This window comes from Saccopteryx bilineata, chromosome 1 (assembly GCF_036850765.1).
Source record: "Saccopteryx bilineata isolate mSacBil1 chromosome 1, mSacBil1_pri_phased_curated, whole genome shotgun sequence".
Lineage (NCBI taxonomy): Eukaryota > Metazoa > Chordata > Mammalia > Chiroptera > Emballonuridae > Saccopteryx > Saccopteryx bilineata.
In genome coordinates, this window is record NC_089490.1 from 264932106 (window position 1) to 264956307 (window position 24202).

At 36.4% G+C, this 24202-nt stretch overlaps 1 protein-coding gene across 2 annotated transcripts in view; it reads right to left on the bottom strand.

Annotated features, from left to right (window-relative positions):
- Positions 1-24202, bottom strand: part of RGS7BP (regulator of G protein signaling 7 binding protein) — a 113459-nt gene that overhangs the window by 52490 nt on the left and 36767 nt on the right. The window contains exon 1 of one of the 2 annotated variants that reach the window (XM_066242512.1): positions 1569-1672. The exons of the other annotated variant lie outside the window; for it this stretch is intronic. The gene's annotated coding sequence lies outside the window, so the exon portion shown is untranslated. Of the gene's footprint in view, positions 1-1568; positions 1673-24202 lie in introns of those variants that run through there. 2 annotated transcript variants of the gene reach the window in all.

A 24202-nucleotide genomic window follows, 5' to 3' on the forward strand; every position in this document is an offset into this window, starting at 1 on the left:
TTTTCTTGCAGTCCTATTTTTCTTCTTTAAGTAATACATATGCAAAAAGTAAAAAGAAGAAATGTGACATACTAATACCAGAGGTATTCATTATTGAGCTTTTGCTATTTCTCTTTCCAGATAAATATCCCCAAGAGTGGGAAGTTTTATCCATTATTATTGGGATCCATATTTTATGCCAAGCACTCAGCATAGTGCTTGGGATAAAATGAGCACATAGCTCATTGAAATTTCTTAATCCATCTTTGTTGAAATGAATCAAACTGAATGTTCAAGCTGATTATGTGATACGTGCACTGTTCTCAAAAGGAAGGGCCAATAATTTCAGAGTATTCAAGTGAGTGAAAAGCAACTGTAATTTGACTAGAGGAGAAAAGTCTGCTTTCTTGCAGTAGTTCACATTTTGTCAAAGAAGTGATAAATATTAATATAAAGGCCACATTCTAGCCTCTACAGTGAAGCATAAGTGGTCTAGTGTCAACAGTACTGCATTCATTATATCCTGATTTCATGACTTATAATGTGGGACTTTGGGCAAATTTCTTAATACTTAGTGCCTTAAATACTAAACTACAATAATAATCGCTACTTCATAGCATTATGAAAATATTTAAGTGAAAAAAATATATGGGAGCTATACAGTCATAATAAGCACAAATGAATGGCAAAGTGTTCCAGGCAGGCAATTCTGTACACAGAGGTGGGCAAAAGTAGGTTTACATCTGTGACTATGTGAAACACAGTTTATTCTTGTATTATTGTTTGTTAATTGTTGTATTATTTGCCATATAAACAACTGTAAACCTACTTTTCCCCACCGCTGTATTGTATGCAGACATCCTTATACCTCTGTTGCAAGGTTTATTTCTACTTCATTATTAATTCACGGAGCATTTATCGATTTCCTGCTTTTCACAAAGGGTGAATTTAGAAATGAAAAAGAAAAAAGTGTTAACTTTTTCTGGAATCCTTTTATAAGAGTCCATTGAAACTCCCATTATTATCCTACAGTGTTTTTATTTGATGATAACATATTGTAAAGTCTCTTTTAAGACAAATTAATTTCTCTCAATAGTGATAGAAAACTTACAATCTTTTATTCCTTCCTTGGTGTGGTATCATTTTACTGCCATCAAGTTTTCAACTAAATGGCCCCACCATGGAGAGTTACATATGATTTTTCTTGCCTTTCTTCATGGTGAAGTATAATATGCCAGTAAGTGAAACGGAATGGAAGGACTCTGCAACTCCGCCAATTGTTAGCTCAAGAACAGAAATAGCTCTTCCAGGCAGACAGACATATGGGCAGGAGAGCTAATGATTAACAAACGTTTAGGTCAGTCTCCCCAGTAGAAGCATTACTTTTGATTTTTCCAAATAGCATAAAGTATGTAAGATCATTAGTCCTTTGCTAAGGGGGAAAAAAGGTTAATGAACTTACTGATAGAGGACTTGAGAGTAGAAACCTGCTTTGTTATTTCTTGGCATTTGATTCAGCAAAATACAATACAGCTAATGTTTACTGGGAGCTTCCTGTGTGCCAGGTACCATGCTATGGAAGCACTTACCTCTCATTTAATTCTCAGGAGGAGTCCAGGACGTAGTTACTGTCCTTATTCTTAATTTACAGATGGAAGGAAATCGGGCTTAGGAGAGGTTACCGCGTTTCCTCAAAGTCACACAAATAGGAAATGGAATGATAAGACTCAAGCTTATATTTATGCTTTCAACACTACATAATGTTATCATAATACACTCAGGAACTGAATTATGTTTACATGTTTGTTCATGCGTCCCACCCACAGAGATTGAGAGCCCCACCCACAGAGATTGAGAGCATAATTTATGTAAAATAGTGTGTTAGCAATGAAATCATTATTCTTTTCTTTTTTTTTCTTTATCGTGGCTTAAAAGTCAGCCCTCCTCCTTAGTTCCTTCATTTTTTCATTTATAATAAGTGTTCAAGGATAGCTTTTGCCTAGCTCAGAGAAAGGCATAACACAAAGGGAGAGCGTAAGTATATAAGAAGGGCACACCAGGCCAGTGCAAGCTGGAATCTATGGGGGACTGTGGGAAATCCCCGGGAATCCTTCCATCTAAGCAGAGCAAGGCCCATGGGAAAGAGCATGGCAAGGACTGGGCATGGCATTCTCCTTCTAGCTCTCTGTCTCCTTCTGCGCATGCGCAAAAATGAGTGCCCTGAGGGGAAGGAGGGCAGTGCCACTGATGCTGTTCATGGTACATTATCATTCTGTCTTTGTCCAAGAAGAGGCAAAAGCATCCAGGGTGCAATGCAGGGGACTCTTTTTTTTTACCACTTTACTGGGAATGTGAGAGTCCCCTGCACTAATTGAAAAAGAAAACATTACAAATTATTTGCAAAACATTTTAGAAGTGAACAGAGAGATAAACATACAGGGGTGAGCAAAAGTAGGTTTACAAGTGTTTGTATGAAAAACAATACAAAATTGATAAATAGCCTGACCAGGCAGTGGTGCAGTGGATAGAGCATCGGACTGGGATGCAGAAGACCCAGGTTCGAGACCCCGAGGTCGCCAGCTTGAGTGAGGGTTCGTCTGCTTTGAGCAAAAGCTCACCAGCTTGAGCCCAGGGTCGCTGGCTCGAGCAAGGGGTTACTCGGTCTGCTGAAGGCCCGTGGTCAAGGCACGTATGAGAAGGCAATCAATGAACAATTAAGGTGTTGCAACTTGCAATGAAAAACTAATGATTTAATGATGCTTCTCATCTCTCCATTCCTGTCTGTCTGTCCCTGTCTATTCCTCTCTCTGACTCTATCTCTGTAAAAAAAAAAAAAAAAAAAAAAGATAAATAATAACACAAGAATAAATTAAAATATGGGTTTTGCATACTTACGACTGTAAGCCTACTTTGCCCACTCCTGTACTGATGCAAAAATGACATTATTGATGGCTAATAGCTCAGCTGGATTTAGAATATAAGAATTTTTAAATGTTAGACAAGAAGGCTTACAACTTTGTATATCATACATCCCCATCAATAAAAAATTGAACATATGTTGCTAATATACAATATGTATTTATTGATCAATTTTTCTTATACAATGATACTAACATATTGAGTATATTACAAATGTACAAAATGAGAAATTAGTAAAGGAGACTATAAAATACAAGGTTACACTATTTTCTTTCAGACCATCTTGCACACATCACTTTCAAGCCGGCAGATTTAAGATGAGAGGTTCTCAAATTTTAATGTGCATTAGACTCACTTGAAAGGCTTCTTAAACCACAATGCTGGGCTCTGTCCCTGGAGTTTCTAATTCAGTGGGTCGGGTCTGGAGTTTGATCATTTAATTTCTAGTAAGTTTCCTGGTGTCTGATCCAGGAACTATACTTTGAGAAGCAATAGGTTAGTTTATTATAGCCATATGCTTTAGGGAAGAAAGACGTCTAGCATCCCAAGGAAAGAGGTAGTAATGCTGGTATGCCAGTGGTAAGGCTGAGATTCAAAGCAGATGACCCTGTGGAGTGCCCCCAATGATAACACAGGCCGTGGAGCTGATTCCATTAAGCGAAAGAGTAGCTTCAGTAAACATCCAAATATATACATTCCAGACACATGGAATAAAAAATGTTTTCAGAGGACATTCAAGATACATATTAGAGAACTCTTAATAAACAGATCTGAACTCACACTAACTTAGCTCATACTTCAGCAGATGGAAGAGACCATGGGAGGCCCCAGGACAGCAGTGATATGGCATCCCACGTGACAGGCACCCCGAGAAGCCAAGCGCTGCTTGGCAAACTCTTCTGAGAGGCCTCCTGAAGGGTGTGCATTCAAGTTGCAAATCCTATTTGGTTTGCACTCCAGGTTTTACTGGGCAAGGTTTCATCCTAATTTTTTAAACCTCTTGTTTGAAAAGTTATACTTTGTTTTTGGCCTCTTTCCATTTCCTGTCCCAGAACTCATGTTGCTGCGTTGAATATGATCTGACATGTCATTGTAAATCCAAGGAAATGCAGCAACACCTACTTTACAGATTAGTACAGGAGGTCTCAAACAGCCCCGCGGACTGAGACAACTGGAGAGCGGCACTGTTCTGGGCAAGAGCAAGAGAATAGACTCAGAGGCTCCCTGCCTTCTGCTCTGAACAAATCATCTACAGGGTGCTTGTCAGAAAGCAAGTGGGAGAGGCAGAGAACGCACCAGGCACACTGTGGCTCACATTGCTGAGATTGCAGAGATCCTTAGCAGACACCCAGGACTCCTACAGCTGACGGAAACACTGGGAGAATGGAAGGCTGCAGCAGCGCTGGGGCCTGCCCTCTCTGCCTTCTCAGCGAAAAACTGAAAGATAGTCCTGCCCCTGTCTGTCCTGGTTCAGGGTAAAGATCCCGGTGGCGCTCTCTGGACCTGCTGAGCGGAGCGCTGGTAGCAGGGGTAGGAGTCACTGTTCAGCACAATGTAACAGGGAAATTGGAAAAGGGGGTCCAGGCAAGAAAGGGAAAAATAGAAAGAAGCCTAGTTGACAATAGGACAGAAGGAAAGGGCCAACAGGGGACAAATCTGCTTGGTTATGCGTGGGAACTTCACTAGATTTCACTAGTGGGAGGTTACACGTGCCGGCTGCTAATGCTGGGGTAAAACATGGAATACAGCCTATTGTTCCCAAGGGTTTAGGTGGACAGAAATTAATGTCTATTTAAGTTTTCCACGACCATTTCTCTCTGTCTTGGTTTTGGTTTTGTTTTACACCATGCAGATCCATATTTTAAACAATCTCACTCATTTCCTAAGTGGACTATTTAGACTAATGTGTGCTTAAGTTACATTTCCAAACATGAATATGTGACGTCTCGAAGAGATATGTGCAGAAATTCATTTCCATCTCCTATGAATTATGAAATGCAGTTTCCACTGCTATTTAAACATGCCGTCTAATTAAAGATACAAATCTTGAAATGTATTTCTTCTCTCACCACTCTAGCCTTGCTTTTACACACACACACACACACAATTTTTTTTAGGTCAAGCACACAGTGTTCTACCAGAAAGGAATAATGTCAAATAACAATAATAGCAGGGATAAAGAAAAACAATCACTCAGTCTACATGGAGCCAAGAAGACGACTTGTTTGTTCTTTGAAAATAAGAAAATAATATTATGACAATACTAAAATTATTTTTAGATAAAAAGTAAATTACTCCCAAATTTCACATTTTAATGTCTCTAAGTTAACTTTTGTGATTTTCCAAATGTTGATCATTTGCATATTTACTTTCACTCAATTAAAATTATTGTAAGCCAATTTTGTGTTCTTATTTTTAACTTATTGCTTTATCATAGATATTTTCCCATTATAAATAATTTCAACATGGTGACATGGAAAATATCAAACAGGAAGTTCACAGAAAAGGAAATATGAAAGAATAATAAATACATGAAAAAATAATCAATTTCATTAGTAATCAGGAAAATGTATATTTAAATCAGTGAGATATATAATTTTTTACCCATTAGATTAGAAAAGTGAAAGTCTGAAGATGCCACATGTTTAAGAGGAGCTGGAGCAATATACCAATGGGAAGGTCAGTTGATATGACCACCAGAGCACAATTTGTTGTGCACACTCAGCCACCCATTAGTTCTGCTGTTATGCCTGTCCTCAAGAGCAGCACTTTTCAATAAAACTTCCATGGTGATGGAAAGTCTTCTGTGCTGAGAGCAGCATGGTAGCCAATAGCTGCATGTAGCTGTTGAACATTTGCAATAGGCTAATGTGACTGAAGACTTGAAGTTTTTATTTTCATTCTGTAAAGGTAAATGTGTACACCTCTAGTAATATATAAGTATACCAATTTACCACAGAGTTACCAGGACTGATGTAATAATTTTTTATATTTTGCTAATTTACAGTGTGAAAAAATACCATATATTGGGTTACCACGTGGTTTTTCAGTGATTAACAGAATTGAATATTTTTCCTCATGTTTGTCTATTCCAATTGTGTGTCCATATGCTTTGTCTGTTCTCAACTAAAGCCCTGTGTATATTCTATACATTTTACTTTTAATGATTGTATTTTCTTATTTCTCGGATTTCTTTGAGTTCTTCTCCAAGTCTACTTGGTCTTTTTACATATCCTATTTTGTTTCATATTTTTAGTTTCTCTTTTGTGTCTTTAATAATTTAAGACACACTGTAGGTCATTATCAGGTAATGCTATTAATTGGAGCCTTGAAGACTCACTTCCTGTTGTTTATTTTGCATGTTTATGCTCGCCTTTGCTAGGTTCTTTTCTAAGTGTTCTACAATTTAAGTTTGAGGTCCCATATTCAGCAGGACTGTGTAGATTCTGGGGAGTATTACTTTTGGACTGCAATGGCAATGTAAAGCACAGTTAAAATTTCTTGGAAGGTCGAGTCAAACAAACATTCTATTTATCTCCTTGTGTTGGAGGTACATTTTCCCCAGACTACCTTTTATTAAACATGTAGCCCTTTCAGTGCCTTGGTTTATATCAGAATCCCAACAGAAAACAAATGACAGATTCAAAGAGCATTTATTTACATAGGGATTACAAAGGTATGGGTGGCTTGAGGCTCACCACATGGCACTGTCACGACTCCTACGCACCAAATGATGAAAGGGGAGAGAGTTGTACAGTGTAGGCCTCCTTGGCTGGAACGGTGATCTGTGGTTATGGGACACAGCCAGTTCAAAGGACCTCACAGGGAGGGAGGGAGACAGAAGAATAAATACCTTGACTTCATTCTTCCCTGTCCCTCCAAACTTTGGCCAGGGTGCCCAGTGACTAAGCTCAATTGGAAGCTAAGGGACAAAGGCTCCTGGTGATACAGGGTGGAGAAGGGCAGAAACGGGATCTGGAGTGGCAAGAACAAGCATACCTTAGGTGAGAAACTCATTTCTTCAGCAGTTATGCATTTAAAAATAGTTTGTCATATTTTATACAACTTATCTGTCTTGTACATTTTAGAGTTCTCTAACGCAGTGTATTGCCAGAAATAGGATACACAAGACTCTCTGATGTAGCTATTCACATTTTAAAGATATAGAGAACAGACTGAGAGCTGTTAAAGGGGATAGTGTTTGGGGGGCTGGGTGAAAAGGTGATGGGATTAAACAAAGAAAAAAAACCCTTATAAACACAAAAACACTATGGTGATTACCAGAAGAAAAGGTGGGTGGAGGGAGGTATAAGTGGGTAAAAGGGGACTATATGGTGATGAAAGGAAACTTGACTTGGGGTCGTGAACATACAGCACTGTGTGTTACAGAATTGTACACCTCAAATCTATATAATTTTATTATCCAATGTCATTCTAATAAATTAAATTAAAATTTATATTAAAAAATAAAAGTCTAAAAACCCTCCATTTAAATTCAGATCCAGGTGTTCAGAGTTGATATAGAGCACAGAAAAGAAAATCTGATTCTAGATGATATTAAATCAGGTTAAATAGCTGCTTCACATATAGAAAACATTAAAAACAAAGATGTATTAGGTACATGAGGTCAATTATAGTCTAAAACTTTGTTTTACAAAAGCAAAGGAAAATTCTGCTTTGTTGACAAATTAGGGTAAAAACAAAAACAGAAAAAGTAACCCCTAGAATTCAGTGTCATAACATCTTATTTGAAAGGCTAAATAATCAAAAAAAGTAGCTCGTATAGTCTAAAAACTAGATAAACTTTGGGAAGCTATTTAGAAAAGATCATTGACTTTGGAAGAAGTAATCATAATTGATAGAAAATGAAGAAATAAAAAAATAAGAAAAAAATTAGAATTTTCTTTATATGTACATTTTAAAATATCATTTTTGGGAACTGTTAATTTGAGGATATACTTCTCTAGACTGTTTACCTTAGAATACACTCTCAACATTTTGTGATCATCAAAAGGCATATAATATAGAGATAATTTACTTTGGAATGTACCTTGGAAGTAAGAAAAATGAATTCTGTAGATAAGAAATGACGAGATGCTTTAATTTTTGAAAAAAAAAAATTTGACAAAGGTGAATATCCTGATTCTAAATAATGAGGAAAGATCAAGTTTGTAAGGTATCAAAGATAAAGTTGGTAAGCTGAGCTAGTACTGTTTGGGTACACTGGTAAACTGTATGTGAGTATACCAGGTTAACAGATATATTTTAACAAGAAACTATATGTGAACTAGAGGATACCTAATTGGACCAATAAAACATGTTCTTAAAATTTAAACTCTAAAGGACTTTAGATTAACTCTAAAAAGTTATAAACTAACATGAATGAATGAATTCAATATAAACAATGGCTTAACATGTAATGAGAGAAAGATGCAATACTTCAACAAAATGCAGCAAAAGCACGCTGTTTATGCTGACTTTAAAAAGATCAGAAGCTGCAAAGGAAGTCCCCCTGGTCTTCTCAGCCAGGTGCTGATCTGAAATACTTTTCCTGAATACTTGGCATGTCAAGATGAATTGCAACACATGCCATGGTTCTGATATAGGCGGTCTCCCTTAAGACAGTGTGCTTCTGTAGAGAGTGATCTTGGTCTATTTTAATACTGTGTTGGCAGAGGGGGCACAGTCTTGAACCAGGGTGATGCATAAATGGAAAGACCAATACAGAGAGTAGGTGGTAATGACTGGGTTTCAATGAAATAAAATATCAGTTTGGTGAGCATTCAATTTGGGAAATTGCTGCTATAATTTTATTCTGATTTAATGGTGTTAGAAAATTACTGTTTCATAGGTTTAAATCATTTCACTTTTAATATGAAAGTACATTTGTTTTACAAAATGAGGAATGTTCTGTTATGGACTGAATGTTTGTATTCCCTCAAAATTCCCCAGTATGATAGCATTTGAAGATGGGGCTTTTGGGAAATTATTAGTTAGATAAAATCATGAGGGTGGGGCCCTCTGACAAGGTTAATGCCCTTATAGGAAGAGTCACCAGAAAGCTTGTTCTGTCCCTCTGTCTGCCACATAAAGACACAGTGAGAAGGGAGCCACATGCAAGACTGGGAAAGGGTCCAAACCACAATCCAACTATCCTGGACTTGATCTTGGACTTCCAGCCTCCAAGACTGTGAGAAAACAAATTTATGTTGCTTCAGCACTCATTCCATGGTACTTTATTGTGTCAGCCAGAGCAGACTAACATGTTCTATTAAAAAGGGAGGCTAGAGTCTTCAAAAAGGTCATAAAAGATAAAGAAAAATCGGTAGAAATAGCCCAGATTAATGGAAGCTAAAGAGACATGACAACAAACTGCAATGCCTGACCTAGAGTAGAAACTATCCTGGAAAGGGGAAAATGCTATAAATGACAGTATTAGGCCAACTGACAAGAACGGAACATTGACAATAGATTAGATGATTATTGTTTCAGTGTACCTTTATGATTATAATAACTGTACTATTTTATGTAAGCCAATATCCCTATTCTTAGGAAATATACACTAAAATATTTAAGTGTAAAGGGCCATGATATATACAACTTACCTTTGAATGATTCAGAAAATAATGATATAGTTGATACTTATGTATCAAAAGATAAAGCAAACAAGGTAAAACATTTATAGTAAGTGAATAAAATATTTCCAATAGATATGCAAGTATTCTTTATATTTCTTTTTTTGTAAATCTAAAATTATTTTTTAAAAATTATTTTGTTTTGAAATTCACTTAAAAGGCAATATTTAGGTTTTATTCAAGTTAGGGTTCAGTAAATGGTATAACTGTACTGGTTTTATGAGTCAATCTCTAAAAATAACAAATCAGTCACAATTGGCTTTGTTAGCATGATGAACTTTTATGGATAACTGCTTAAAAACAACTCCTGAGGGTCCATGAAATAATCAGGGGCCATGGCTCCCCACTCACCACACTTCCCTCTGACAGAAGGAAGGGAGCCAGTTCATCTCAATGGCCTTCTCTTTGTTTAATTATGAAAGCAAGGGATCAGACTTAATTTGAATACCTTCAGAGGGCTTTGTGGAGATATGTGGGACAGTACTGCGTGTTTCCCGATATAGATTTAAATCAAAAATATAGCAGGAGCTATAATCAAGTTGGTTCTGAGCACCTTTCTGTATGCTAAAAGGTGGTAGAAGCCAAACTCTTCTCAGAAGAAAAGTACGTAACAGATTGCTTTCTTTTGGGTAAGATTTTTTCTATAATAAGAAATTAATAAATGCTCACTATAGAATCTTCAGAAAGTAGAATAAAGAAGATAAAAAAGTCACCCATAATTCCATGCAGTAATAATTTACTCTTATTGCATTTTTCAGATATTTTCCTAAGTGAATATATAATATATAAAATCTATAAATTTATAATAAATGGTATTATATACATAGTATTTTGTAACCTGCTTTTAGAATAATGCTACATTGTGAATATTCTTCCATGTTAGTATACATACAAAATTTCATTTTAAGGAAAACTTATCCATAAGTCCTTACAAAATATATTATTATTTCCTTAGCATAATTCATTACAATTGGAGTTTCTGAATAAAAGGTGGGAATATTTTTTACAGCTTTACTGAGGTATAACTGACAAAAATTATACACATTTAAAGTATACAATACAGTGGTACCTTGAGATACAAACAGACCAACATATGAATATTTTAAGATACGAGCTGTGATTCGGTTTGTATTTTTGTTCGAGATCCAAGCAAAATTTCGAGATACGAATAGTGATTCAGGAAGCTGCCACTAGTTGGTGCTTTAGCGCACGGGTCCAGTATCGGCAGTTTGATATACGAGTTGACTGACTTACGAGCTTGGTTACAGAATGAATTAAATTAATATCTCAAGGTACCACTGTATGATACTTTGATATATATATACATTTGTGAAATGATTATTATTAATTAACATATCTATCACCTCACATAGTTACCATTTTTGTGCATGTGGTAGAGATACTTAAGACCTATGCTCTTAGCTAATTTCTTTTTTTTTTTTTTTAAAGTTTTTTTGTTTTGTTTTGTTTTTATTTTTTATTCATTTTAGAAAGAAGAGAGAGAGAGAGAAGGGGGGAGGAGCAGGAAGCATCAACTCCCATATGTGCCTTGACCAGGCAAGCCCAGGGTTTCGAACCGGCGACCTCAGAATTTCCAGGTCGACGCTTTATCCACTGCGCCACCACAGGTCAGGCACTCTTAGCTAATTTCAAGTGTACAGTACAGTATTATTAGCTATCGTCATCATGCTGTTCATTCAATCTTTAGAATTTATTAATCCTGCATAACTTACACTTTGTACCTTTGACCAAAATCTCCCCATTTTCTTACTTCCCAGCCCTGCCAACTAACTACCTTTCTAGTCTCTCCTTTATGAATTTGGATACTTTAGATTTCACATACAGTGATACCTTGAGATACAAACAGACCAACATATGAATTTTTTAAGATATGAGCTGTGACTTGGTCCGTATTTTTGTTCGAGATCTGAGCGAAATTCCTAGATATGAGTCATGATTCAGGAAGCTGCCACTAGTTGGTGCGTTGGCACACGGGTCCTGTATCGGCAGTTTGATATAAGAGTTGACTGATTTACGAGCTCGGTTACAGAACAAATTAAACTCATATATCAAGGTACCACTGTATACCAATTTCATTTCTTTTGGATGTATATCCAGAAGTGAAATTGCTGGATCATATGGTAGATCTATGTTTAAGTTTTTGAGAAACTACCATACTGTTTTCTATAATAGTTATACCAATTTATGTTCCTACCAACAGTGTATAAGGGTTCCCTTTTTTATGTCTTTGTCAAAACTTATCTCTTGCCTGTTTTATAAGAGCTATCTTAACAGGTGTGAGATGGTATCTCATGTGGTTTTGGTTTGCATTTCCCTGCCCACTAATGATGCTGAGACAGTTTACAAAAAAAGATATAAATAAACATGGCCAACAGGTTTACAAAAAATGGGAATATTTTTAAGGCTTTTGTTAAATGTTGCTAAATAATCATCCATCAACTCTCAACTAATGTATGTCCTCTATAGGCCTTTTCTGAGAATATTTATAGATTTCATATCTTTTTTTCAATCTTTGGCAATCTAATTTCCATTTGTTTTGATTATCAGCAAGCTAGGAAAATTTGCCATATGTTTTCTGACCATTTTATTTCTTCTTTCATGATTTGGGACTTCATATCCTTTGCTTATTTTATTCATTAAGAATTTATTACTAATTTGTAAATGTTTTATTTTATTTTAAAAAACTGTTTTTTAAATTTTTTATTTATTCATTTTTTTTAGAGAGGAGAGGGAGAGACAGAGAGGAGAGACAGAGAGAGAGAAGGGGGGGAGGAGCTGGAAGCATCAACTCCCATATGTGCCTTGACCAGGCAAGCCCAGGGTTTTGAACCGGCGACCTCAGTATTTCCAGGTTGACGCTTTATCCACTGTGCCACCACAGGTCAGGCTAATTTGTAAGTGTTTTAAAAGTTCGTTATTAACTTCTTTATGAAACATCTGTTGAAAATATTTTTTCCTTCAATTTCAAATAAATAACTACAAAAATTAATTGAAAAATAGATACATTAATTATATAATTAATTAATACAGAAAACATTCTAAATACCATCTATCATATTTTTCAGTTTCTCTTATGGTCCCTAACTACCATTTTTTAATTTGTAAAGCCAGGAATCAGTCAAGGTTCACATAAGGATGTTCAGTTTTTTTCCTTTCTTGTTCATCCAGAGCTGTCCCTTGCCATTTTTTTCCCTATGAAATTGACTCTCTTGGAGAGACCAAGTCAGTTGTCCAATAAAATGCTCCACATTATGAATTGATCTTTTCTATGTGGTGTTGTTTTACCTGAGTATTTAAAATTTTACACAATCAAATGTGTCAAATGTTTTACTTATGGCCACTGGCTTTGATGGCATTTTTAGGAAGGTCTTTCCCTCTCAATTATAAAAGCCTGTATCTCTATTATTTTTCAGTACTTTTATCACTTTGGGTTTTACACTAAAATCTTGTTTTGGTAAAATGAGTGAACAGATTTCCTCACAGATTTCCTATGATACTTGTGAGAATTAAATAATTCATTAGATGGTGATGCTGACCATCAGTTTCATCTGTAACATTAACATGAATAAAGATTTATATGATGCAACAATAAATTATACAGAAAATGTTATTTGAAAGTCATATATTTATTTTCTTTGTCAGGTTTCAGATATTGCATCAAATAGAAACCACATCAAAAAGAAGGAAAGCTTGAAGGTCAAATTAGAGAATAGTCCGTATTCAATTTTATGCCAACAGTTTATTCTATTTTATTATTTTCTGCCAAAAGATTTACTAGCATTTTTCAAAAACGCTGGAGCCTACAATTCTGATCATAGTTAATTATAATTTTAAATACAGTTTATTGAAATTAAAATGAAAAGAGGAAACAGCTACTAACTCCAAACTCACTACTTACACAGAATGTAAATTGGAATAGATGTATCAAGGAAGAATTTTCATCATAATATAAGCCACTCAATTCTTGCTAGGACATTGATGGTAATATTTCCTACATCTTCATAATTAGAAGTAAGACTCTTTCTGACGGGATTTTCCTGATTATTATGTTATGATTTAGCTGACTTTAAAGGAGAATTAAATTATCTCTTTCTCATGAAACATCTGAATTCTGTTTACATGTTTTTAATATTAGATTTGGCTTACTGAAGGGCAGTAGCCAATAATGGAAAATGCTTAAGGTAGAAAGCTTTGAAATGTTTACAAATGCCAACTGAGAAACTGTGGCTTGTATCAAGAAAGCCTGACTTTCAAAATGTTTACTCACCAGAAAGCTCAAGTTAAAAACAGTACCAAGCTTCCCTGAGAAGAATTTCTATACCTTTATATTGGGAGAGTAATTGGCACTACCGCTTTTTTAAAAACTGTAGTAATACATATTTTATATTTACTCAAACTGGATATTTACTTATGCTATGAGACAGCATTTTACTCTCATAAAATTGAAAACCTATGTCCACCAAAAGATCATATACAAGAATATTCATAGCAACTTTATTCATAATAGCCTTAAATCAGAACAACTCAAAGTCATTGAGTAGGAAAATAGATAAATTGTAGTATATTTTAAAATTGCTACATGCATCACAGATATACTGTATAAATTCATTTACATGAAGTTTAAGAACTGGCAAAACTTATCTATGGTGCTAGAAATTAAAACAGTGGTTATTTATCTCTTGGGGGAGAGGCTGAGTGGGAAGAGGAATGAGGGAACCTTTTGAGGTACAGGAAATGTCCTACATCCTGATGTAGGTGGTTTTTAGACAGATATGCACACATGTAGGGATTAAATAAATTGTCCATTGAAGAATAATGAACAAAGTCAATGTGCTCTGCTTCATTTGGGGAATCATTCTATTGTTGGTAGTTTTAACTGTACAACAGCTAGAATAAACATACTCAAGTTTCTCTCACCTTAAATAATACCTTAACCCTCTGTCCCCACCCATTCTTGCCTATCCTTTCGTTTATAGACAAAGTTCTTTCAAACATTCTCTTTATTTTAATCTCCCTGTCTTGCTTCAACCACTGTCCTCTTCCTTCCCTGAATAGTTCTTCCCAAGGTTTTTAATATTTTTGCTGTCAAATCTAATGAACAATTTTCAGTTATTTTATGATCTCTCTGGAGCATTCCACTCTCTTGACTTCTCTTTTTGCTTAGAAAGTCTCTCTTCCTTGTTTTTGTGATATTGCCTTTCTCGGTTTCACTTCTACTTCCCAGGGCGCTGCTTGTTGATCTCCTGTGCTGGCTCCTTTATCTCTGTTCTCCCTGTTGGTGTTACCGCTGGGTTCTGCTGGGCACTCTTCATCTCACATTACTCACTCTCCCACCCACCTTACCCATTCCCGTTACTTCCATTAACACTTACAACATTCACTTCCAGCCCAGGCCATTTACTGAGGTTCAGATCCATTTATACAACAGTCTATTTTTCATTTCCATTTTGATTTCCCACAGGTATCCCACATCGATGTTATTATCCTACCCCTAAATCTTCTCCTCTTATAGTCCCTATCTCAATGAATGGCATTCCCACTTACTCAAATGACCAAGCTAGAATTTTATGGGTTAGCCTTAATTTATTTTCCTCTTTGTTTCTTCAGTTAAAATTAACCCCTTTAATTCTAGCTTCTGAATTAGGCTTAATTCCTTTTGCTTCTTTCTGTTCTCACTACACTAACCAAATTCAGGTTAACATCACTGCCCAAATGTTTGTTTGTATTTTTTTGAAGTGAGAAGCTGGGAAGCAGACAGACAGACTCCCGCATGCGCCCAACTGGTATCCACCCGGTATGCCCACTAGGAGGTGATGCTCTACCCATCTGAGGCGTTGCTCTGTTGCAACCGGAGCCATTCTAGCGCCTGAGGTGAAGGCCATGGAGCCATCCTCAGCACCAGGGCCAATTTTGCTCCAATGGAGCCTTGGCTGCAGGAAGGGAAGAGAGAGACAGAGAGAGAAAGGAGAGGAGGGGGAGGGTGGAGAAGCAGATGGGCACCTCTCCTATGTGCCCTGGCCAGGAATTGAACCTGGGACTTCCATACGCCGGGCTGACGCTCTACCACTGAACCAACTGGCCAAGGCCAATCCTATCCACTCTTAAAATCACATCTTATTTACCAGTATTACTTTCTTTGGGAAATTCTCCCTAAAATTCCTAACTTACATTAAGCACTATCTCTGTGAAATACCAATACATGCTACACTTAACCCTAGAAGGATATGTATAATACTGAATTATTATGGCCTGTGTGTTTCCTTCTATCTCCAACTACACTGTAAGCTTGAAGGCAGGAGCTGCACCTTACTTTTCTGCCCCAGTATCTAATGCAGTGCTTGATATATTGACTCAGTATTTGTTAAATGAAGACTAAGCCAACCACTTCTAAAGTACCACTTATGAAACATCATTAGTGTACTTATATATATAATTGTTCTATTAACAGAAAGTAAATGATCAAGGATATCTAAATCATCATCATCTTTCTTTTTTTTTTTTTTTGGCATTTCTGGCAAGTAAACTCTATTAAAAAGTTTTTAAAAATACTCAAAGTTTACCTATTATACAAAGATACCAAGGACCTTATTTTTCCATGGAAATAGAACCCAGAACTTCAGTTAGTGATTGAAGACCATGTCGTAGAGGCCTCTGTCCTTCCACCTTCTTTTTGTCCCTCAGGGAGGACAGAGTGGATAACCTTAGCAGCTTCCCCACAAACCCTCCACAGATTCCCCAGGGACATCTCACCTCCCAGCTCCACTCATGTACCTCCTGCAGACCAGTCATTTTCTTTCATGACCCTGATTCCTAGCCGCAGGTGAATGGTTAGAGAGGACTTCAGCCTAAGGCAGTGGTTCTTACACTTTCTGAAGTCGGGGCACATTTAAAATCCTACAAATAATTGTAGGTGCACTATATACAAATTTCTGAGAAATATGTTATAATAATTAAGTCAAATATTAAAGAAAAAAACACAAAGTCCAAGCGTGCTTTTATGGTAATTAAATGAAATAAATATGACAAAATTAAATTTATTCTGACATTAAAAAACATTTTTATGTTACATATTTTGAGTTATGCTTTTTAGAATTTGTAAAAAAGAGTTAAAAAATAAAAAAAATGACAAAAAAGTTATCTTTTTATATATATAGATACATTCTTAGTAAGATTTAGCAAATTCAGCAGGTCCCAGAACAAATGTGTTAAGTGTTTTCATTCTTGTGTTTATGAGAATCATGAGCCTGATGTGTCCTAGCGATTTCTTCAATGTTTAGGCATATATTTGAAAGGCAAACTCTCATTTCCTCATCAATACATTGAAGACTTTCTCTCTTTTTACTCTTAATTCTGTTGAGTGCAGAAAACCCCCACCATACATATCATCTTAACCTTACACCAAACAAAGGATAGAAGAAACTTGCCTCCAGTCTTTCCAGGGAACATGGGGGGTAGTGTAAACAATCCAGCAGCACAGCTTAACAGCTTTTTGCAACTTAATCAGGTAAATGAGGTGGGGAGTTGGGCAGACTGTCAGCTTACAGCCAATTCCCCACACCTCTGTCCCCCCAAAATTTAAACTCCAAAAGCTCTGTTGGTTTTTTGGTCCCCGACAGGCATATATTTCTCGGGAATACCATAGGTCACACCCGGAAATCTTCTAGGGTGCACCAGTGCGCCCTGGTGCATACTTTGAGAACCACTGGCCTAAGTTGTATCATCATAGTACTCTCCCCTTATCCTCCACTGATTACTCTAGAGATGGGAGCAAATCTGATCCTTCTTTGGGAATTTTTCCCCCCACTTTTCTTTCCAGGAAGATGGAGCTCATCTTGAGTGAGGGGGGATGAACTGTCACAAAGGTGACAGAAAAACACTCCTCCTCATGTTTAAGTTCTGGATTTAGTTACTTAGAAAAGCCACTCCAAACCCTGTTCTCCCCACACCTGGTTTCAGAACTTTTATAAAGTTCTTATGCCAATTAATTATCTTTTTGGCTTAAGCTAGTCCATGATGGTTTCTGTCCATTGCAGCTAAAAGAATCTTGTCTAATTTTGAGTGAAGTGCTCTAGATATGTGTCTGTCATGGCTGACATTATCCTAAGAAGGCTCCCAACCATCCATCCAACAATCTGGCTAATCATCAATACACAAAATATAGATAACATGGCTATGTACTATCAGTAGAGATCTTTCCTAGCATAAACCTGAGTGTATCCACAGATTGACTCCTCCACTATTTTTGTTCAGAGGACAACTCTTTTTGAAATAGTTCTCAACATTACCATATTGATGGCTCTAAAAAAAAAAGATTATTTTCAATGCATTTTTCAGATTTATGTTGACTGTCTTCAGTAGTCTAGTACTTTTATACTGATCTTATGCAAAGTAATGGAATGGAAAATCATTAATTTCGAATCCTAAAACTTTTTTTTAGTATTTCTTCACACTTACATAGACTTTCTATGTTTAAGACATGTACTATTGAAAGTTATATATTTTCCTGCCACATATGTACACTCTGAGCATTTTCATTTAACTATCATGAATTATCAATGTTGAATCGTTTATAAAATGGGGATGTGACTCCTGATTTGGATCTAAAGACCAGACTATGACATTAATAAAGCTACTTCCAGGTGGAAGAAAATACCTGGAATAAGGCAGGGAAGTTCTCCCTCAACATCGACATTACAAGGTTGTATGAGGACACAGGGCTGATGCATGAGCAAGAGAAAAGCATCATGTGCATAATAACTTCTGTTCATTCTAGAGATTAAAATGTAGTGCTATAAAATGCTGATGAATTTTAGACATGGAGCTAAGATTACTCAATTTTTGGTGCTGGATGGGACATGTAAATGGATACAAAAGAAACTGTGTCTGTTTCATTTTATTGGAAAATCAAGCAGTGCCTAAATGGGCAGTAAAGAGTTAACAGCAGGCCTGCGACTCCCTCCCTCCCTACTCAGGGAAAATGAGTGACCTTAACCAGAGCTCTTTATAAACATGCTAATGGTATTTATTAGTGGAAAGATACCAGAGAGTCCTTATCTAAAATAACACTTTTTGGCAGCATAGACGTGGCCTGTCTAGACTGTGTATCGTAAATAAACCTGCAGTTTATGGATTTATGGCGTATGGCTGGCTAGAGATTGGGCAGTAGCAAGCATTTTTCTGTTTATCTAAAGGAGTATAAAACTGGAAACCCCAAAACCAAAATGACATTTTTTGGGGGGGGCAGAAGTGCATGTTCACATAAATTGTTCAGAACTAAGCTGTTAATCTGAATTCAAAACATACTGTAATACAGGAGAAACGGACAGTTTGGAGAAGCTGTGTGTGAGGGATCCAGGCCCCTGTAAAAGGAGGGCCTCATCTGTGTTGGGTTCTCGCCAGAATCCTTGTATCTCTAGTAAAGCTTGGTGTTGGTTCAGACATATGCCACTCATGAGTCTACCTTGACCTTTCACCTCTTCGGTTAACACGCCGTGTATCTATAAATAATAAGCTGATTAAGGTGGCATGTCAGTAAGGAGACAGGATAGATGATTATAAAAACAGTACTGTGAAAATTGGTGAATATTTAGAAATATATGTATTCCTTCCTTAGATTATATACTACAATAAAAAAGAAATATTAAAAACTTGAATAAAATAAAATAATATATGAAAATATTTCTGATTTTCACTTAGAGAAACTCTTTCGAGCAAAAATAAAAACAATGAACTAATAGAGAAAGGACTGATAGACAAAGAAAAAATTGAAGTATTTGTACCCCATTTGACAAAGATAGATTTAGTACATTAGGAGCTTAAAAATTACTAAGAAAAATTAATGCCACCATAGGAAACAGGCAAAGGTGATGAACAAATAATTGCCAAATGCAGACATATTAACATGTCAATGAACATAAGTGCAGCTACATTACTAATCAAGAAAACTCAAACAAAAACAAGAAGTATTATTTTTTTACCAACTTCATTGGCCACTTTTCAGGATAATGTTAATACCCTGGGATGCTGACCAGATCCCAGAACACAGTTGCTCTCATGGACACTGCTGGTGGGAAATAAACATGGCAGCCATGGAGGAGAGAATGTGCCATGAGTTGTACAGTGAGCTCACTACCTCTAGCAGTTTTACTTTTGGGATCCACCTAAGAGTTCATTGCAATGCCACATTCTCCAGAGATCCCAGCCAATGCTGAGCATGATGGAGTCACTGGAACTGGGCCACCTCTGCCCAGTGTAGGACTCCTCTAATAGGCAATCTTTGCTCATGGCTCCTCCGTGGCTCTGCTGAGGCTTTCTCAGCATTGCACTGCCATCTGGGGCTCTGCTTAACCTCTCCTTCTTCCCTCCCTGTCTTCCTTCATAGGTGTCAGTCCTGCTGAGTGCTCCCCCTTCCTTCTGCTCCCATCCCCCTAAATCCTTTACAAATGTTTCCCTCAATAAATATCTAGCATTTCTAATTTCATCTTAATGTCTGTTTCCTACAGTACCCAAATTGAAGAAAATCAATTAGTATAGTCTCTCTGAAGTCAATATACAAGGGTGGGCAAAAGTAGGTCTACAGTTGTTCCTCTGTAAAAAGACATGCTGGTTATGATTATAATAATGCAAGAAAGAATAAACGATGTGTTTCATGTACTCACAACTCTAAACCTACTTTTGCCTACCCTGTAGTAATATGCTTTGATTCACATTTCACTTCTAGAAATTGATACTGAGGAAATAAATAGATATATTTATGTAATTTTATGCAGGATTATTTGACAGTGTTATTTGTAATAAATATAAAAATATATTATAAATATAAAAAAGTGAAAATAAACTAATGATAAAGGATTGGATACATTATTATATAAAATAAAATAAAATAGTATTTATATATGGTCTCAATTTTAAAGATATGAGAAGTTAATTATACTTTTAAATGAAAAAAAATTACAAGTGGTACATATAATTTTGTTCATATATATATATACACACACACACACACACAAACACACACAAAAGAACAAAGTATATAGTCAAGAATATAATTTTAATTTTCTTCTCTGTGCTTTTTCCTATAGTTTCTAAATTTTTTATAATAAAAACATTGTCTTGACCCTGGCCATTTGGCTTAGTGGTAGAGTGTCAGCCCGGCATGTGGATGTCCCTAGTTCAATTCCCAGTCAGGGCACACAGGAAAAACACCCATCTGCTTTTCCACCCTCCCCCTCTTGCTCCTCTCTTTATATATCTCTCTCTCATCCCCTCCTGAAGCCATGGCTTGATTATAGTGAGTTGGTCCTGCATGCTGAGGATGGTGCCATGGCCACTGCCTCAGGCACTAAGAGTTTGGTTGATGAGCAGTGGAGCAATGCCCCAGATGGGCAGAGCATTGCCCTCTAGTGGGCTTGCTGGGTGGATCCTGGTCAGGGCATATGCAGGAGGGTGTCTATCTCTCTGCCTCCCCTCCTCCCACTGAATAAAACAAAAAAAACTATTGTCTTATGGAAAAAAATGCATGCTATTTAACTTATATAGACATTTACAAAACGGAAAAAATATCAAAATATAATTAGTGTTTATTCTTTGTATGATGATATTATGAATAATATTCTTTACTCTCCTGAATTTTTAAGGTTCTAAAATTAAAAGTAATCTTGAATTTAATTAGGTTTTACTAATTTTTAAAAATGCAAATCAATATAAAATAGTGTTTGAACAATTAGACATTTATATTAAAAAATAACAACTCAGCCTATTCATCATACTCTATACCAAAACTAGCTCAAAATAGACCACAGATCCAAATATAAAACATTAAAGTATAAAACTTTTAAAAGAAAACAGGAGAAAATCTCTGTTGACTTGGGTTAGACAAAGTGGTTAAACAAGACACTAAAAGCATTATATAAAAGAGAATTAAAAATAGGAGTTCATAAGATTTTTTTTCTATGAAAGACTGTTAAAAACTTGAAAATACAAACTTTATACTGGGAAGAATATTCGCAAATCATATTTCTGACCAATGACTTGTACTCTGTACATGGAAACAACTCTCAAAATTCAACAGTAAGAAAACAAACAACCCAATAAATAATAAGCAAAAGACTTAAATATACACTTCACCAGAGATGATATATGGATAGCAAATAAGCACATTAAAAGGTGCTCAACATCATTAGTCATTAGGCAAGTTCAAATTAAGAACATAATGTGGTACTTACATATTCTTTAGAATGGCTAAAACAAAGAAACAAAAGCTAACAATATTAAGTGCTGGCAAGGATGCGGAGAAATTTTAATTCAATTTATTGCTAGTTGGAATGCAAAATAGTACATGAACTTGGCAATTTCCTATGAAGTTAAATCTATAATTGCCACATGATCCAGAAATTCCACATCTAGGTATTAGCCCCAAATAAATAAAAAGTGATGTTCACATGAAAACCCACATGTGAATGCTGGCAGCAGTTCTGTTCCTAATCACCAAAGCTGAGAACAACACAAATGCCCTTTGTTTGTTGTGGGGATAAGCAAACTGTGCAATGGAATATCCATATTATGGAATGCTACTGGGCAATACAAAAACATGAAATTCAACATGAATGGATCTCAAGTAGAATCTCAGATAAGTAAAAGAAGTAAAGAAGCAACTTAAAATGCTACATGTTGCCTGACCAGGCAGTGGTGCAGTGGATAGAGAATCAGACTGGGATGCGGAGGACCCAGTTCGAGACCCCGAGGTCTCCAGCTTGAGCGCGGGCTCATTTGGTTTGAGCAAGGCTCACCAGGTTGAGCCCAAGGTCGCTGGCTTGAGCAAGGGGTCACTTGCTCTGCTGTAGCCCCCTGGTCAAGGCACATATGAGAAATCAATCAATGAACAACTAAGGTGCCACAATGAAGAATTGATGTTCCTCATCTCTTTCATTTCCTGTCTGTCCCAATCTGTTTCTCTCTCTGACTTTCCCTATCTCTGCCACAAAAGAAAAAAAATGCTACATGCTGTGTGGTGTTTGGACAAAGGCAAGATTAGAGGGATAAAAACAGACTTGCATTTCCCAAGAGCTGGACTGGGGGCCAGAGATTGACTACAAGGGGCAGCAGGAGAGAATGCGTTGGGGAGATGGAACTTGTATCTTGATGTTGCTGGTGCTTATACAACTCTATGCATTTGTCAAAACTCAGAGAAATGTCCAATAAAAAACTGAATTTGCTATAGGTAAGTTAAATAAATTTTTTAAAGATAAAAAATAAAGTAGGGGGTGAAAAAGGTCAATTTGGGAAACATTGATGATTGAAGCTGAAAAATTAAGTTTTATAGGTACATTCAAAATTTTGATATATTAATTAAAATTAGCTATATGCATGGTTTAGCTTGTGTGGATAAAAATAATGTATATTTATTAGGTTTATCAACTTCTAAAATTCATAGTCCACAGAAACACATGTTAAAGCAGAGGGGAAAGGAGCTTTATATTTAATGGGCTGAGACAGTTATGTTAAGAATATGATTTCTCTCTTTCTCCTTTCCTCTCTTCCCCACTCTTCTCATGTGGCTGCCTTCAGGCATTTAACACTGAGTGGTTCTTCAAGTACCAGGCTTTCAGCACTATATCAAAAAGCTTATATAGCAGTTTGACAGAGATCCTCTTCATACAGTCATCTCTTTTATGGGCCTTCAATAAAAGTCAAGAGTCTAACACTAAAATCACATTTCTGTGAAGAAATTTCCATTATAATCTAGAGCAAATGGCCTGTGATGTAGCTTTCTGGGCATCTGACGGATCCAGGGATAGAACTGAGAGAAACTCATGGCTAACAAATTCCTAGGATATTGCTTTTGATTTTAGCTAAATTGCTAGGATGAAGTAAAGCTCAGAGACTCCAAAGTGAACATCCCTAGTAGATACAGTAGAGCAGGGGTCGGCAAACTTTTTGGCTGAGAGAGCCATGAACACCACATATTTTAAAATGTATTGAATAATTCCATGAGAGCCATACAACAACCCGTGTACTTTACGCATTATCCAATAAAAATTTGGTGTTGTACCAGAGGACAGCTGTGATTGGCTCCAGCAACCTGCAACCATGAACATGAGCGGTAGGAAATGAATGGATTGTAATACATGAGAATGTTTTGTATTTTAACGTTATTATTTTTTTATTAAAGATTTGTCTGTGAGCCAGATGCAGCCATCAAAAGAGCCACATCTGGCTCGCAAGCCATAGGTTCCTGACCCCTGCAGTAGAGACTCTCGCATTCAGTGTCACTGAGACTGGGGAGTTAATGTCAGCTACAATCTTATACTGTTATTTTAAGCTGATAATTATATACTCATCCACCAGTCTTCCAGTGAAAGTCTTCCCTTCCAGTATGGATCCATTGGCTGTGGTTCTCCATAGGCAAAAACCACACCCATTCTACACCATCTCCAATTTCCAGTTTTAATTTCTTTGAGATGCAGCAAGAACTGAGACACTCATGATGCACACTAAGTGCAGGCTCCTTCTAGAACTTTGTTGTTATTGTTCATAGCTCTTTACAGTTACCTTGTCCACATCTAACTTGATAGCAATTATTTTCTTACCAGCTCACTTTGTCACTTTCTCAAGTATTCAACCACTTAGTTTTTATAGTAACAGTTCTC